Raw genomic sequence first — 15,524 nt, 5'->3', positions numbered from 1 at the left:
CTTGCTGAATGGAATTGCTAATTGTCTCACTGTGCTCCAAACAATTCAGTTAGCTTGATTATGGCTGAGTTGTCAGTCCACTTCCATAGTTGCAGCCTGATCTGAGGATTTTCTTTCTTTCTTTTTTTCAGTATAAATCGTGTTTTATTTTTTAAGAGATAACAACAAATACATACACACACACACACACACACACACACACACACACACACACACATATATATATATATATATATATATATATATATATATATATGTACACACACACACTTAGATAAAACAAAACCCACATATTGAAATTGGACAGAGACACAGCAACCAAACAGAAAAATAAAAGTCCCAAGAGAAAGTCACATTTACTCATTCATGGATCTAATGAAAGGACTAAACTGAAAGCTACAGTACATATGCAGAGGCCCTGCTTTAGACCAGTGTAGGCTCTGTTATTGTTGCCTTGGTCTCTGTGCATTCCAACAAGAGTCTGCTGTTGTCCTTCATCCCCTCTATCTCCCTTTGAGAATGGATGCATGGTTAGATAGTTAGGCGATTGTGTTACCCTCAAAGGGGATTAATGTAGCTCTTGAGTTTCCACAATTCATTCTTAAAACTTTAGCAGATAATTTTAGCAGTTCACACCGATCAAGTTGCCTTGTGTGGTATCTTCAAAGTCATTCCTTCTCCCCGTCTGTCTCCAGTCCAGTGCCTGAAGTGGCATTTTTATTTCTTTGAGACTCCTGAAAGTCATCAGGATATGTGATGTATCTTTTGTCCAGGTCCCCCATTAAGATTCCAAAATATCCTCATTAGTTCTTCCCACATGCATACCGTTTAAGCCAGAAACGCTCCCCCCTACATTATTGAATGTCATTTAGATGTTTGTTTGTTTGTTTGTTTCATGTTTTGGCCAACAGGATGCCAGGCTTTCACTCTTCTGGAATTCATGATCATGCGTAATTTCCCCATAATTATCATGGGATGGACTGGCTGATTCTAATGAGAAGAAGATGGCAGAAGCAATGGGATGTTTTTTGATACCCATCTGTGGACTGATCTGTGTGCCTTCCATCTTAGTAATCACTGTTTCCTGTACCCCATTTTCATGGATTGGTCACCTTTGAAACACAGTGGCCATGTCCTGACTGCATCTTGCACAAACATCCTCTTATTAGAAAACCAACTCTTGAAAAATATCTTGTTAGAAAAAAAATGTATTTTACCAGAGCTTACCATTTGCCCAAGAGTTATGATTAAGAACCACAGTGATAAGTTCTCTTTTCAACTTCTCTTCTATGGAAAGAGAAGTCGAATGGAACAAGCTGTCCTAAATTTATAGCAGGTACCCACAGAACAAATTCTTAGAAGACATCAAACCACTGTGTGCATAAAATCCTTTGCATGCATCTGCTTTGACCTTTTCCAGCCTTCTCTAAAGTATATATTGCCCTCTTCCTTATTTAAATGGAAGAGGTCTTGTTTAAAGGAAGGGGGAAAGGATAAGAATAGAGAAACACTGTCTTCTAAGACACTATTGCGGTTTCTTTGTCACTCATGCAAATTGGAACAAGATAACAATGTTCAAACCACAATGATATAGAAATCATTACAGAACAGTATTAAATAGTATCATAATGATAAAGATACATTTACCAGGACAAGCAAAGTAGTTCTAGCACTGTGGTGCCATTAAACAACTTGTGGTTAGAAGTTTTCTCTCTTTAAGATATTTCATATCTTTCTATGTTGTTACATTATTCCTTGTTTCCTAGATTTGTTTATGTAGTCTGTCTCCTAAGGACAAACATTAGCTCTTTTTAGCTTTTTTTTCCATACAACATGTTCTCCTAAGCATTCTATGGATGCATATTTGTACAAATCCAGCATTATTCCTTTGCAATAATGGAACTTGTAAATAAATACCAGGAAAATGGCAAAAGCACTGACTTTTGATGACAACTGATATTCTAGGGCATTTATGAACATGGTTGTCAGCTACCAACAGTATAGGAAAAAATTTTTCTTCATACATATGTCATAGCACTGTAAGTGACTATTTGTTCTCTACTACTAATTATCTGATAGAAAATTGTGATCTGCTTCTTATTTGTCAATATATAATGAATCATCTGTAATGTTAATCCTCCATTTCACTTCTCCTGGATTCATGATCTTCCATCTCAGGTATGTAACATTATACCAACACCACAACAGTCATTCATTGCCATTTCTTCTTCAAATTCCTCCCAAACACCTCCTTCAATAATTAGGCAAGTGTTTACATTTAAATGAACTTTACTCCTTTTTAGCCACAAGGCAGATTTGTTTACAAGAAATTTGTGGAAGAAAGAGTATAGTTAAGTTCTCTTCTTTTCTTTTTATTTAGGTATTTTCTTCATTTACATTTCCAATGCTATCTCAAAAGTCCCCGAGACACCCCCCACTCCCATACCCACCCACTCCCACTTCTTGGTCCTGGCGTTCCCCTGTACTGAGGCATATAAAGTTTGCAAGACCAAGGGGCCTCTCTTCCCAATGATGGCCAACTAGGCCATCTTCTGATGCATATGCAGCTAGAGACACAAGCTCCAGGGGTACTGGTTAGTTCATATTGTTGTTCCACCTGTAGGGTTGCAGATCCCTTTAGCTCCTTGGGTACTTTCTCTAGCCTCTCCATTGGGAGCCCTGTGATCCATCCAATAGCTGACTGTGAGCATCCACTTCTGTGTTTGCCAGGCCCTGACAAAGCCTCATAAGAGACAGCTATATTTGGGTCCTTTCAGCAAAATCTTACTGGTGTATGCAATGGTGTCAGCGTTTGGAGGCTGGTTATGGGATGGATCCCCGGGAAAAAGGGAAGTAGACACAATAAAGAATTCCCAAAGTGAGGCAACGCTGGAGATAGAAATCCTAGGAAAGAAATCTGGAACCATAGATGCAAGCATCAGCAACAGAATACAAGAGATGGAANAGAGAATCTCAGGTGCAGAAGATNCCATAGAGAACATNGGCACAACAATCAAAGAAAATGCAAAATGCAAAAAGATCCTAACTCAAAACATCCAGGAAATCCAGGACACAATGAGAAGACCAAACCTATGGATAATAGGAGTAGATGAGAATGAAGATTTTCAACTTAAAGGGCCAGCAAGTATCTTCAATAAAATTATAGAAGAACACTTCCCAAACCTAAAGAAAGAGATGCCCATGAACATACAAGAAGCCTACAGAACTCCAAATAGACTGGACCAGAAAATAAATTCCTTCCAACACATAATAATCAGAACAACAAATGCACTAAATAAAGATAGAATATTAAAAGCAGTAAGGGAAAAGGGTCAAGTAACATATAAAGGCANGCCTATCAGAATTACACCAGACTTTTCACCAGAGATTATGAAAGCCAGAAGATCCTGGACAGATGTTATACAGACACTAAGTGAACACAAATGCCAGCCCAGGCTACTATACCCAGCCAAACTTTCAATTACCATAGATAGAGAAACCAATGTATTCTATGACAAAACCAAATTCACACAATATCTTTCCATGAATCCAGCCCTTCAAAAGATAATAACAGAAAAAAAATACAACGACAGAAACTACACTCTAGAAAAAGCAAGAAAGTAATCCTTCAACAAACCTAAAAGAAGACAGCCACAAGAACAGAATGCCAACTCTAACAACAAAAATAATAGGAAGCAACAATTACTTTTCCTTAGTATCTCTTACTCTCTTATTAGATATTTTCTTTATTTATATTTCAAATGTTATCCCCTTTCCGAGTTTCCCCTCCAAAAATCTCCTATCCCCTCCTGCTTCCCCATGCTACCCAACCCACCCACTTCTGCTTCCTGGACCTGGCATTCCCCGATACTGGGGCATAGAACCTTCACAGGACCAAGGGTCTTTCCTCCCATTGATGACCGACTAGGCCATCCTCTGCTACATATGCAGCTAGAGCCAGGAGTCCCTCCGTGTGTTTTCTTTGATTGGTGGTTTAGTCCCAGGGAGCTCTGGGGGTTCTGGTTAGTTCATGTTGTTGTTCCTCCTATGGGGCAGCAAAACCCTTCAGCACCTTGGGTACTTTCTCTAACTCCTGCATAGGGGACCCTTTGCGCCATCCAATGGATGACTGTGAGCATCCACTTCTGTATTTGTCAGGCACTAATAGAGCCTCTCAGCTTTATCAGGTTCCTGTCAGCAAGCTCTTGTTGGCATCTGCAAGTGTCTGGGTTTGGTGGTTGTTTATGGGATGGATCCCCAGGTGGGGCAGTCTCTGTATGGTCATGATTTGCCAACAAAAGATACTATCCATTGTGTACCAAATTGAGTCTCGAATTCCTCCTTATCCTAGACATCTAAACCTCTGTTTTTTCTACCCATGCAAAGGACATGTATTACTATCACCTGAGGAATATGGAAACATGCTTCCATTGCAGTTGAATAAGAAGTCCTTTAATGGAAAGTAAGATTACAGTGGTAGAGAGGACAGACATAGAGATAACCAGAATGCACTAAATGTATTAACATTCAAAGAAGAGATTTAGCAAAACCTACATAAGAAAGGAAGAAAGTTTGTTCTGGGGAGATAAAAGAATGAAGGAGAGAAATATCCTAGAAAAAAAGGAGGAAAAAATACAAATAAAACTCTGGGAAGTCAAAGAGACAAAAATAAATTGGATATTTTTACAACACTCCATAATGCTAGCTAGTGATGAAGAGACATCCTAAACGAAAAGCCCAGAGACAGAAGAAATTACAGCACTGTCAAAATCCCCTGTCCATGATTAAAGCAAGAGGCCATGATGATAATCACTGTGGGAACCTCCAAGATAAGGATTTATCTTCAAGAACAGCTATAAAAGCTGACAACTCTGATTTAATTATGATGGAGTAGGTCTTGAATGACCATAAATCTACTGCCATGGTCTGTATGAAAATTAAGATGCAGGGGTATATGTTTTAATTTATAGAGTTCTTCTGTGTACTGCTTATAAATCAAAAAAAAAATAGCAGAGATTTCAAGGACAAAACACATGTGTGGCTCATTTTCTGAGGCCTCTGTGGAGGGTCAGGGCTTGGCTTTGATTTTATAAAGCCAGCACTACTGTGTTAGCACTGGTCCATTTCTAAACCTTCTCTGTTCCCTTTCACAAATGTTAAAAACACAACACGAGAGTACTATGGATTCTTATGATTTAATTTCAAACTCTGTGAAAAAAATTCAAGGGGCATCTTAAAATTCTGCTTATTGTGTCTGAGTACAGAAACTAATGTGACCACCATATGAGACAGTTTGTTTGTTGATAATGGTGCTGATATTTATTCTGATACACAATTAGTTCACTTAATCTTCAGATTAGGAGTAGGCTTTACTAAGACCCTATATAGCCAATAAAAATATTTTCTTTGATATTAGAAAAATAGACAGTGAGTAATTTGTTTTCCTTTCTATCAGAAAAAAATGCAAATCCAATTATAACCAATTTTTTTATATGTTCACTGAGAATTATTCCTTGCTATGTATATGATTATATTCAGACTTGGACAACTCTAAGAGTGGAACCCATTCCGAATTTGTGCTCTTCATTATCCTGATATTGGAAGTAGCTTTCATGACACCATGAAAAGGCTACAGAACGATGAGGGTGTGAACTTACTGTATGCAAAGGCTTACAGCAACTGCTCTTCACCTGTGGGTTGGAGTCTCTTTGCAGGACCAATGACCCTTTTACAGAGTTCACCTGAGACCATTGGAAAACACAGCAGATATTTACATTATAATTCATAACAGCAGCAAAATTACAGTTATGAATTAACAACAAGAATAATTTTATGGTTGGGGGGTCACCGTAACATGAAGAACTGTATTAAAGAGTCTCAGAATTAGGAAGGTCGAGAACCATTGGGTTTCAGAGACCCTCAAACACTAAGGTTCTGAGGGCTTCAGTAGATACAGTGGGGTAGCTGTTGAGCTCGTGACCTGGATATTTATTCTTTTCTTCTAATTCACCTCCGTACTATGCCCTGACATAAAACCATCCTGAACTTATGACCACAGTGGCAAGTCTAGTGCAGCAGTTCTCAATGGATGGGATACAACAGTAGATCTCAGATCTCTGATGATCTCTAAGGGCTGTTTGGATGCAGCTTACTGAGTTTGTTATAAGCATCAAGGTCTGGGAAGCTGTCTAATATCGTTTACACTCAAGCCATGATCACGTATAACACAAACTGCCTGGCCCTGAATGCCAGGAATGTAAGAGGTGAGAATACCTAGTATACTCAGGAAAAATCCAGCAACAAATACTTCCCCTTAGACTGTTGGAAATTCACTGATTTTGCTGTGATTTTTTTTTGAGGATTGAAATTGATTTTTTTCTCTGTCTCTCTGTCTCTCTCTGTCTCTGTCTCGCTCTCTCTCTGTTTCTCTCTCTGTCTCTCTCTCTGTCTCTCTCTGTCTCTCTCTGTCTCTCTCTGTCTCTCTCTGTCTCTCTCTCTCTCTTTCTCTCTCTGTCTCTCTCTGGAGGGGGGGTACACTTATTTTAAGGAAGAAAAAACAAATCTCAGCTTCCCCATGGCCAGTGCCTGAAAAATCGTTCTGTTTGTATAGCCTCATGGAGACAGCAAGAGTTGGACGTGATATTAAACACATCTGGCAGAAATGTTAGAGTCCTTGGTGACTTTATGCACCAAGCTGCACTGTGTTCTGGTTCCAAACCAGTTAGGGCTCTGGGCTGGTTATGGACGCATTCCTCAGTCATGGATTTAAGTTCCAACTAATGGGATGTGGACTCTATCTAAGTAAAATTTGTGTAAATGTTCCTGAGGTAAGTTCTTGCTTTTTCTTTTACTATTTCTCTGTTTTTTTCTTTTTAATCTTAGCAGTGTAGAGTAGCATCCTGGGATGTGAGTCCCCAAATGTATGCTAATGGGTATGGGTTGTGCTCTGCCAAGCTGGCTCTAGATTCTAGGTAGAAGAAATCACACTTTGAAACTTTAAACGATGAAACCCTTGGTGCTAGCTCCTGACGTTTCTGGGGGGACAAACTGACTCCATAACAGTTACAATTGGATGAATACCCCTCCCATACATCCCTGGTGCCATCCATCCTCATAGGAAAGAAGTAGGTATGAACAATGTTTCACCTTTGTCCCAGTAGAAGGATCTGCAGGTTCGTTGTACAAATTAAAACACCTCATCTTGGGATTCCGAATACCTTGGACTTAGACTGTTTTGTACACATTGACTCAGGACAAATTTACCTATCTAGCTATGCGTAATAAGGGAGATGTAGTGATTTGCCCAAGAAAAGTGACTAGGCTCATGCAGAGGGTGCTAGAACTTCCCTTGGTGTCCTGATGGTATAAAATTTTCTACCTCAATCCATTATCGCTTCCTGCACATGTAAAGAAACATCACACAACTCTCAACTACTCTTTTATTTTTGAAAGTCTTTAAAAATCCTTTTTGATATTGCAATTCATTTACAACATTTCTTGCTCTCTCAAAGGGCCTCTTTTCCACTAATTGTTATTGTGTACATATATGTATTCATTTACACATATATGTTCCTAAGGATAACCACTTCAGTCAGGATAATGCTACCTCTGTGTATGTTTTCGGGCTGACTGTCACTGGACAACCAGTTGGTGTATACTTCCTTAGGAAAAGCCCCCTCTCCAATTCACAGCTTTCCTCGGTGCCTACCATTCTTTGTGTAGGGTTGAGACGTTTCTCTGTTCAGTTTGGCATGTTCATTGATGTCATCCTTATTCAGCACCTGCTTAGAAAGCCATGTTCATGTGAAATTATGGCTATACTATCTGATATTGCTAGAAGTCACAATCTCACAGCAAACTCCTTGCTCTAGCTCTTACAATCTTTCTACCTCCTTCTCTGCTGAACCTTAGGTTCAGGGGTGTTTCCTAGATATGTCTGTTGGAATTGGGCTGCCTATGTCTGCATTATCATTGGTTGTGGGGTTTTATTTGTTTATTTGTTTGTTTGTTTATGGCCATGGTCTTTGTTGCAAAGGTGATTCCTTGATAAGGAGTGAGGTCTACATTTATTTGTAGTTCTAAGGAGAGGTGTTAATAAATCCTCTGTATTGTAGATCAGAGTTTGTTGGTTCTGTGGTACACAGAGCTGTGTGTCTGTTTGCTTATAATGTGTTTAAACGATGCAGCATTGCACTGCCTTCCTCCGAGCTAATCCCCGAGCGTGGAAAAACCTATCTCTCCTCCTTCTCCTTTCTCCATCTCCAAAGACCCTGCAGCCTCTTTCTCTTCTGTCCCTTCTTCCTCTCAAAGACCACACCAAAAAATTATAGTATGCAAAGAGATCTGCTCTTCTAAAATTGCTTAGTTTTTATATTTCTCCTAACAAATTAAAAGAAAACCTTAATCTTCTAGGTTGGTTAATTAGGCTTGTGTGCAATTAGAATAAAAGCACCTATTAGTTGCCACTGAATAATGTTATAATCTTTTTATCTACTTTCTAGCACTTTCTCTACCTCAAAAGGAAAAAAAATATTGAAAATGACAGAAGATAAGTAATTCTACCTTAGCCTAATCACTTCTCTGTTGCTATCTCTTTTTCTTATAATTATCCTCAATTTTAATTTCTTTAATTTCCATTATAGCTGCTAAGTTGACATCATGATGAAATTCTCACATCTTCTAATGAGACACAGGAAAAATTTTAGCGAAGCAAGAACCTTCAACTTGCAGTTCAATAGTAGCAGAAAACTTGCATATTCTATAAGCACAGGTTTCAAAGAATTTGGGTGCTTCTTCATTAGATGAATAAGCCTTTCACCTGGTAGATGTAAGAGAGATGCTAATACAGAAATAAGTGCTGTTAACTGAGTGCCTACAGCTAGACAAACATGAAACATACCCCAAAGAGCTATGTCCATCTTTCATGAATGCAAATCTTATGTGGAAATCCTTACTTTCTGTATTCTTTTGCTGTCCTCACTTGTCGTGCTCTTTCCATGGAAATTAGCAAAGCATCAAAAGCACTTGAAAGCTGGAAATGCTCCATGGTCCAAGTATTAGCCTTTCCGAATTGATATAAGTAATAACCATATAGATACAGGTTCCTGCCTCAGTTCCCTTTTGCATAAAAGCAGAAAATGTGCAATTAGACATCCCAACATTCCTTACTGCAGCTCATGCATACACACACAACAGTCTACATAATGATGCACCACACTCGGATTATTGTTTCTAATCTCAAATAATATGTGACTTGAATGTGCCTTACAATACTTCCTTCCAAAACTATGCTGATCTGGACCAAAGCACCCTCCCCCATCTCTAGTCACAACCCAGCTCATGCTCCAATGTTTGGCTCTAATAGTAAATGTATGTGAAAAAACACAGACCATAATGCATGGTAACAGCATGACATGAACAGGCTCAACACGTGTCAACTAGTAAATTTGCCCTTGCTGATCTGAACAAGCCTTTTACTCTGCCTCCTGGTCACCACCATCCCTTTGAAGGCATCTTTATCTCTAGGTTTTAGCTGTGTCTAATCTCTTTAAGGGGGCCAGAAAGGCTTCAGTTTTTTTTTTTTTCTTTGCCATTATTGTCTCTTCCTCAATGAAAGTAAATGCTGACTTGCCTATATCACTTCTCTAAAAATAATGTAAAATATGGAAGGTGAATTTATTTTTATGAAATATTTTGTAGGTATCCGTTTATAAAACCTCATTGTTTTCATGTATCTGTGTATCTATTTTCCCCAAAATCACAGGTAATATTTATTTCTGTAATTTTGTATTTATTTATTGATTGATTGATTGATCTGCTTTACAACCCAGTATCAGTCTGCTCTTTCCTCCCAATACAGATCCCCCTATTCTCCCTCCCTTGCTCCTCTGAGAAGGGGGCGCCCCCCATTTGTATCACCACCGCCACCCACTGGGTTCATCAAGTCACTGCAGGGCTAGAAGCATTCTCTCCTACTGAGGCCAGACAAGGTGGTCCAGTTAGAGGAACCAGAACCATAGGCAGGAAACAGATGCAGGAACAGCTTGCCACCCCCACCCCTGCCCGCTCCAGTTGTTAGGAGACCTGCAGGAAGGCCAAGCTGCACTTCTGCTACTTCTGTGCTGGGGATAGAGGAGGCAGGTCCAGCCCATGCTCGCTCTTTGGTTGATGGTTCAGTCTCTGGGAGTCCCCATGGGTTCAAGTTAGTTGACTCACTAGTCATCCCGTGAAGTCTCTGGCATTTTTGGGTCTCTACATCCTTCCCCCAACTCTTCACAAGACTCCAGGAGCTCGATCTAATATTTGGCTGTGGGTATCTGCATCTATTTTCATTGGCTGCTGGGTAAAGCCTCTCGGAGGAGTTTTAATGCTAGGCTCCCGTCTGCAAGCACAATTCTCAATGGAGAAACAAAAAATTCAGGATAGCTAAAATAATCCTATACATTTTGTAATAATCTTAGTCAGGTGGAATAATCACTATCACTATGTATTTTCTATCTTATGATGTTTTAGCTAATCTATGAGGCAAAGGACTTCTCCATGCAAACTTTAAAATAAGCTGTGTACATCTGCATAAAACTAAGATGATGGTAGGAACTCTATTAAGACCATAAATTAATTTGCAAATGAGAGACATATTTATTTTGCTAAGTTGCCAAATCTGCGCACACAGTGTGCCTCTCTACTGCCCACAGTGTGCCTCTCTACTGCACACAGTGTGTCTCTCTACTGCACACAGTGTGCCTCTCTACTGCACACAGTGTGCCTCTCTACTTTGGTGCTCTTTGATTTGTTTTCATTGCAATTTATAATTCCCACACATCAGTTCATGTCAAAATCATATTCTGTAATTTTCCTGAACAAAGAAAATATTTTGTTTTCTTTCCAGATGGAGATGAAATAGAGAAATATATGATTATTTACTCTGTAACTTTGCTGCCTTCCCTTGAAAGTTCTGAGGGTGTGTCTCTTGCTCTCTCCGTTTCTCTATGTTGGCAGTCCTTCTCCTGACTGTGTCATCATGGCATCTTTATCAGGAACCTAGTATTATGGTCTATTTGCCACTGAAGAGAAGTATAGTGGGGATGAATTTTCTATTTCTTCTCTAATTTATGTGTTTCTGCTTTTCTTTGTCTTGTTACCATGGCCAGACTTTTCAGGAGAATATTTAGTGGTAAGAATGGATATCCTTGTATCATTCATATTCTCCAGTTAGATCATTCTGTTTTCTTGTTGATGTACATCTAAATACCTACACAATACAAATGCAAAAATTCCCACAATATTAGCATCCCTGAACACTATGTCTAAATGTAAAAGTGGATACTAACTAAACAGCAAGTTAATTAAGCCAGATTTGGAGGTGAGGGTATACAAAGGTCTCTAGCTCAGAGTTCACAAGAATGAGAGTAGAAACCAAGAAAGAATGTATCGAAGTGAATTACAGTGATTCGTTCCACTACTTATAAGGCAGTAAAAATGAATCTTAATGCACTAAAGTTATTCGGAATTTAAATTTAAAGCTTTCATGATTCTTACAGATTTGGTAAACAGTAGCAACTAAATTGAAAACAATGTAGTGAATAAATGTTTATCACTGTTTAATTATATGAAATTGTGTATGCACTACTTTTTAATAGTTTAGTTTAAAATTATACTGTAAACTTAAATTTAACTTAAAATCCGAGCTTAAGATTGAAAACTATCTTAATTCATTTTTATTTCATTCTGAAAACATAAAAGAATGTTTGTAACTCTAGCTTACTAAATCAAGATATATATATTTATCACAAAGTATTTATCACAAGGTATCTAATGTATTCTGGAATTATAAATGGTTATATTTATAGCTCTGCTGCCTTCTTGTGGAACTTTGCCAATGAAAAGAGTGTCTTCTATATTTTCTACATTTCATATTTGAGACAATATGATGTCACATCCAAATGTATCTCTGTGAAATATTACACAGAAGATGCTGGGAAAGGAGACTGAGCAGGATTCAGTGGTTGTGTAATGCATCAACAGGCACTAATAGCAACAGGTATTCTCAGAGCCACTCCTCAAGTTGCCCCTCTTCGGCCTGCACCACTGCCCAGGTCTGTACATCGGGACTTGACTGAGACAAGTGAGGCAATTACTCTGGCAAACATACAGGATGTTAACAATGTAAGTTTCCATTAACAGCTTTTATGAAATGTAATCGTAATGTGACCAAAATATTCAGATGTGTGAAAAAATTTTAAAATATATAAATCAGAAATGAGGCCATCACGGTCTTTTAGGTTCCCCTTTGAATTAGGCACACGTGGATTTGTAGGTTGCATGACTCCTGAAAATTTAGTTCCATTTTATTAGTATAATGAGTAGCCCTGTGCTCCAAAGCTAAAAATATGCTTCAAAATCAACTAAGAACCCTAGCGTCTACAAAAAGGGGATGAGTGCTCCTGGAGGCTCTTAGAAGCCACTTGGTTTCAATTTTGAGGTAACAGGATAAAAAGAGAGACCGCTACTGCCATCTGTTGGTCAAATAAAACACCACCACTTGGGTCGTCAAATTGACTTGCCAACCCGAACTGAGCCAGCTCTGAATACATCTCACTCTGGTAGAATGACAAAGGGCTATTGTTCAAATAACATTTATTATTTAGTAGATCGTGCCTTCCTAGAGGTCTGTGTTTAAGAAAAGTGTAATGATGCATTCTGACATAAACAGGGAGGGAGAGAAAGCAAAATAGACGTGAGACAGGAATGAGCATTTAGTAAAACACGTTTTTGTTTACTGTTCTGATGAGAGAGTTCTGTTCAGAAAAGGACCTTAGCTAGGAGGCCAGACTCACAGTGCCTCTTCACTCAGCCTTCGAGCATCACACCAGTCCCGTCAGCATCACTTGCTGCCTATTACACATGCAGCAAGCATCTCAGGATCAGAATCCCAACTAAAAGATGGACTTTTCTAAAACCCTTCCTTCATTTCAAAAGGGCTCTATGGTGACTCAATACACCACAAAGTTTTTTAAAGCCCTACTCCAGTGGGTCTCCGTTAATGCATTAAAGTAAGTTGATATGTTATTGTAGCTACATTGGTTGACTGGAGCATGAGCACTTTTACATTTATAACTTAAAGTTGAAATGCAAACTACACCCTGTCTTGTCTTATACAGATCAAGATGCAAGATGGTAGTTTTCTTTGTAATGATATATAAAATAAATATACATCATAAAATGTATGGAATCTTTGTTGTTGTGATATACAGTAAGCAATACTTTGTTAAGCAAGGAACAAATGTAGTGTGATTAAAAAAATAGGAACAATTAAAAAACATTCAGTATTTGCTGAGTATTTCTTTCATTCTGCTCATTAAACTAGGTGAATATATCATATTTAATTGAAAGAGCCATCATCCTCATTTGTAGATAGACACTAACTTTACTTAAATAGACTGTGTTATCCTGTGTTATAAATTCTAGATACAGCATTTGGGCTCAGATTTCCTAATTCCAGTGGTCAAGTTGTTCCTTTAAAAACTAATGTCTTTGATAATTGTTGTAATGGTGCATAAAGTGTAGCAGAGAATGCTAGAAGTGGGCAAAGATCAAACGGAAGCTTCCAGGGACAGAGACAGTCCAGGTGCACTGCTTAACAATGAGAATCCCCAAGTGACAGAAAGAAGAAAAGCTTGGGCAAAGGGAAGATACAAGGCTACCAATACACAAACAAATTTGAAACCTCTTAATATGGGGACCAGAAGGAAAGGGCAGCCTGAAGGGTAGGTGTGATCTAGGCCCTGGAAAAGCAGGGTAGATGTGCTGGCATCAGAAGTGGGAAGTGCTCACCTTAACTTGCCCCCTACTGGCCCTAAACTTGTGCTTTCACAGTGGGAGAAACAGTGATGGGAATTCCCCACTACTGTGTGCGCCTCTGACAGGGGCCATATTTTACTTACCTTACTTAACGTCGACACAGAAATGAATGTTCTCTAAGTAATACAAACAAGGTTTGGTCTTCCACCATTCAGCCAGTGCTGTGGGTTTCTACTATTAAACTGAGATGCACAAAGAGAACCAGTAACTTCAGTGGGAGATACCCAAGGCAGCTGTGATAACAATGATGGCTGTCATCAACTTGGTTCTTATTATTTCCCAAGCACTGTGATGTGCCCTTTACATATAACAATAGCCCTATTGTTACACCTATTTTAAAGATGAATGAAGGGGTGCTTTAAAGAACATGAGGTTTTTTACTTTGTATTTCGACTGAGGTCCCTAGAGCTAAAAGTCCGGAATTAGAGTTCATATCATCTGGTAAGGAGATGAGGATGTCTCACACATAGACAGGTGAACACAAAAATGTCTGGTTAGCCTGAGGCAGTCTGCTTTATGGTTCTCTTTCATGATAACTCTGAGGTTGCCTTGCAGTCTTTAAATTACCCAGGCTTTGGATAATAAAAGGCAGGGTCAGATGTCATATGAAGTACTGACTGGTCATTTATCAGCAATGCTTACTGAATTGGGATGATTCACACATCGTGTGTTCCACTCAGCTTCCTTGGGTGAGCCTCAGTTCACTCACAAACCACTGAACACTTAAATCAGGAACAATCATTGGAAAATATTCACATGACTTTGCTCAAACCATGTACAGATTGGGTTTTAATAAATAATAGTATCCTATAGCTATATCCTCTGAGCAGGAACTCTCTTTGTTCATACCAGTTTAGGAATAAGCATATATATTGCACTATATAAATATTACTAATAACAGTGCTAATAATATAATGCCAGAAAGTTTACATTCACTGTTACATGAGCCTCCCCTGCTGATAAATTGCCAACACATTGAGAAGACTTGAAACACATACTTCAGGGCTCCAACTGAGAATTCAATAAACACAATTTGAAAAGAATTATGACAAAACAAGTATCTTATTGGCATCAACTGCTTTAAAGGCTTTTTATGAGATAATAAAAAATATGCCATAGAGATTTGTTGTTTTATAATACATATTTTCTTTTACAATTGGAAAATTTATTAAACATACAGTCCATCATCTTAATTGGTTTGAAAGCATGACTGAGTCCTGGGTGGAATGAATTCCCTCCAGTGGACTTAAATGATGTGTTCAGCGTGCAAACGTGTTTTCATGCTGGGTAGATAAAAAGATCGCTTTGTTCCCATGAACTTATCTCTAGAATTCTAGGATTGCTTCCATGTTTTTATAACGTTCCTCCCTGTGTCCCAGGAAAATGTAGTGAAAGAACGTGCCTCTTCAGTGCCACCCTCCGCAAACATGAGTGTAACACCATGTTCAAAACACGAAGACAGAGAAGTGCCACCAGGACTGTTACTCAAAAACATGAAGGGTAAACAGGAATAACCACAAGATAATTTTCTCCAACATCAGAGAGAAATCTTCACTTCACAAATGGTGCTTTTCATACTACCATCTTGAAATTAAAAAGAGAGAAAAAAGAAGGGAAGGAAGGAAGGAAGGAAGGAAGGGTAGGAGGAAGGGAGGGAGGGAGAG

The sequence above is a fragment of the Mus caroli genome, chromosome 16 (assembly GCF_900094665.2).
Source record: "Mus caroli chromosome 16, CAROLI_EIJ_v1.1, whole genome shotgun sequence".
Lineage (NCBI taxonomy): Eukaryota > Metazoa > Chordata > Mammalia > Rodentia > Muridae > Mus > Mus caroli.
This window is presented reverse-complemented; position numbering follows the sequence as displayed.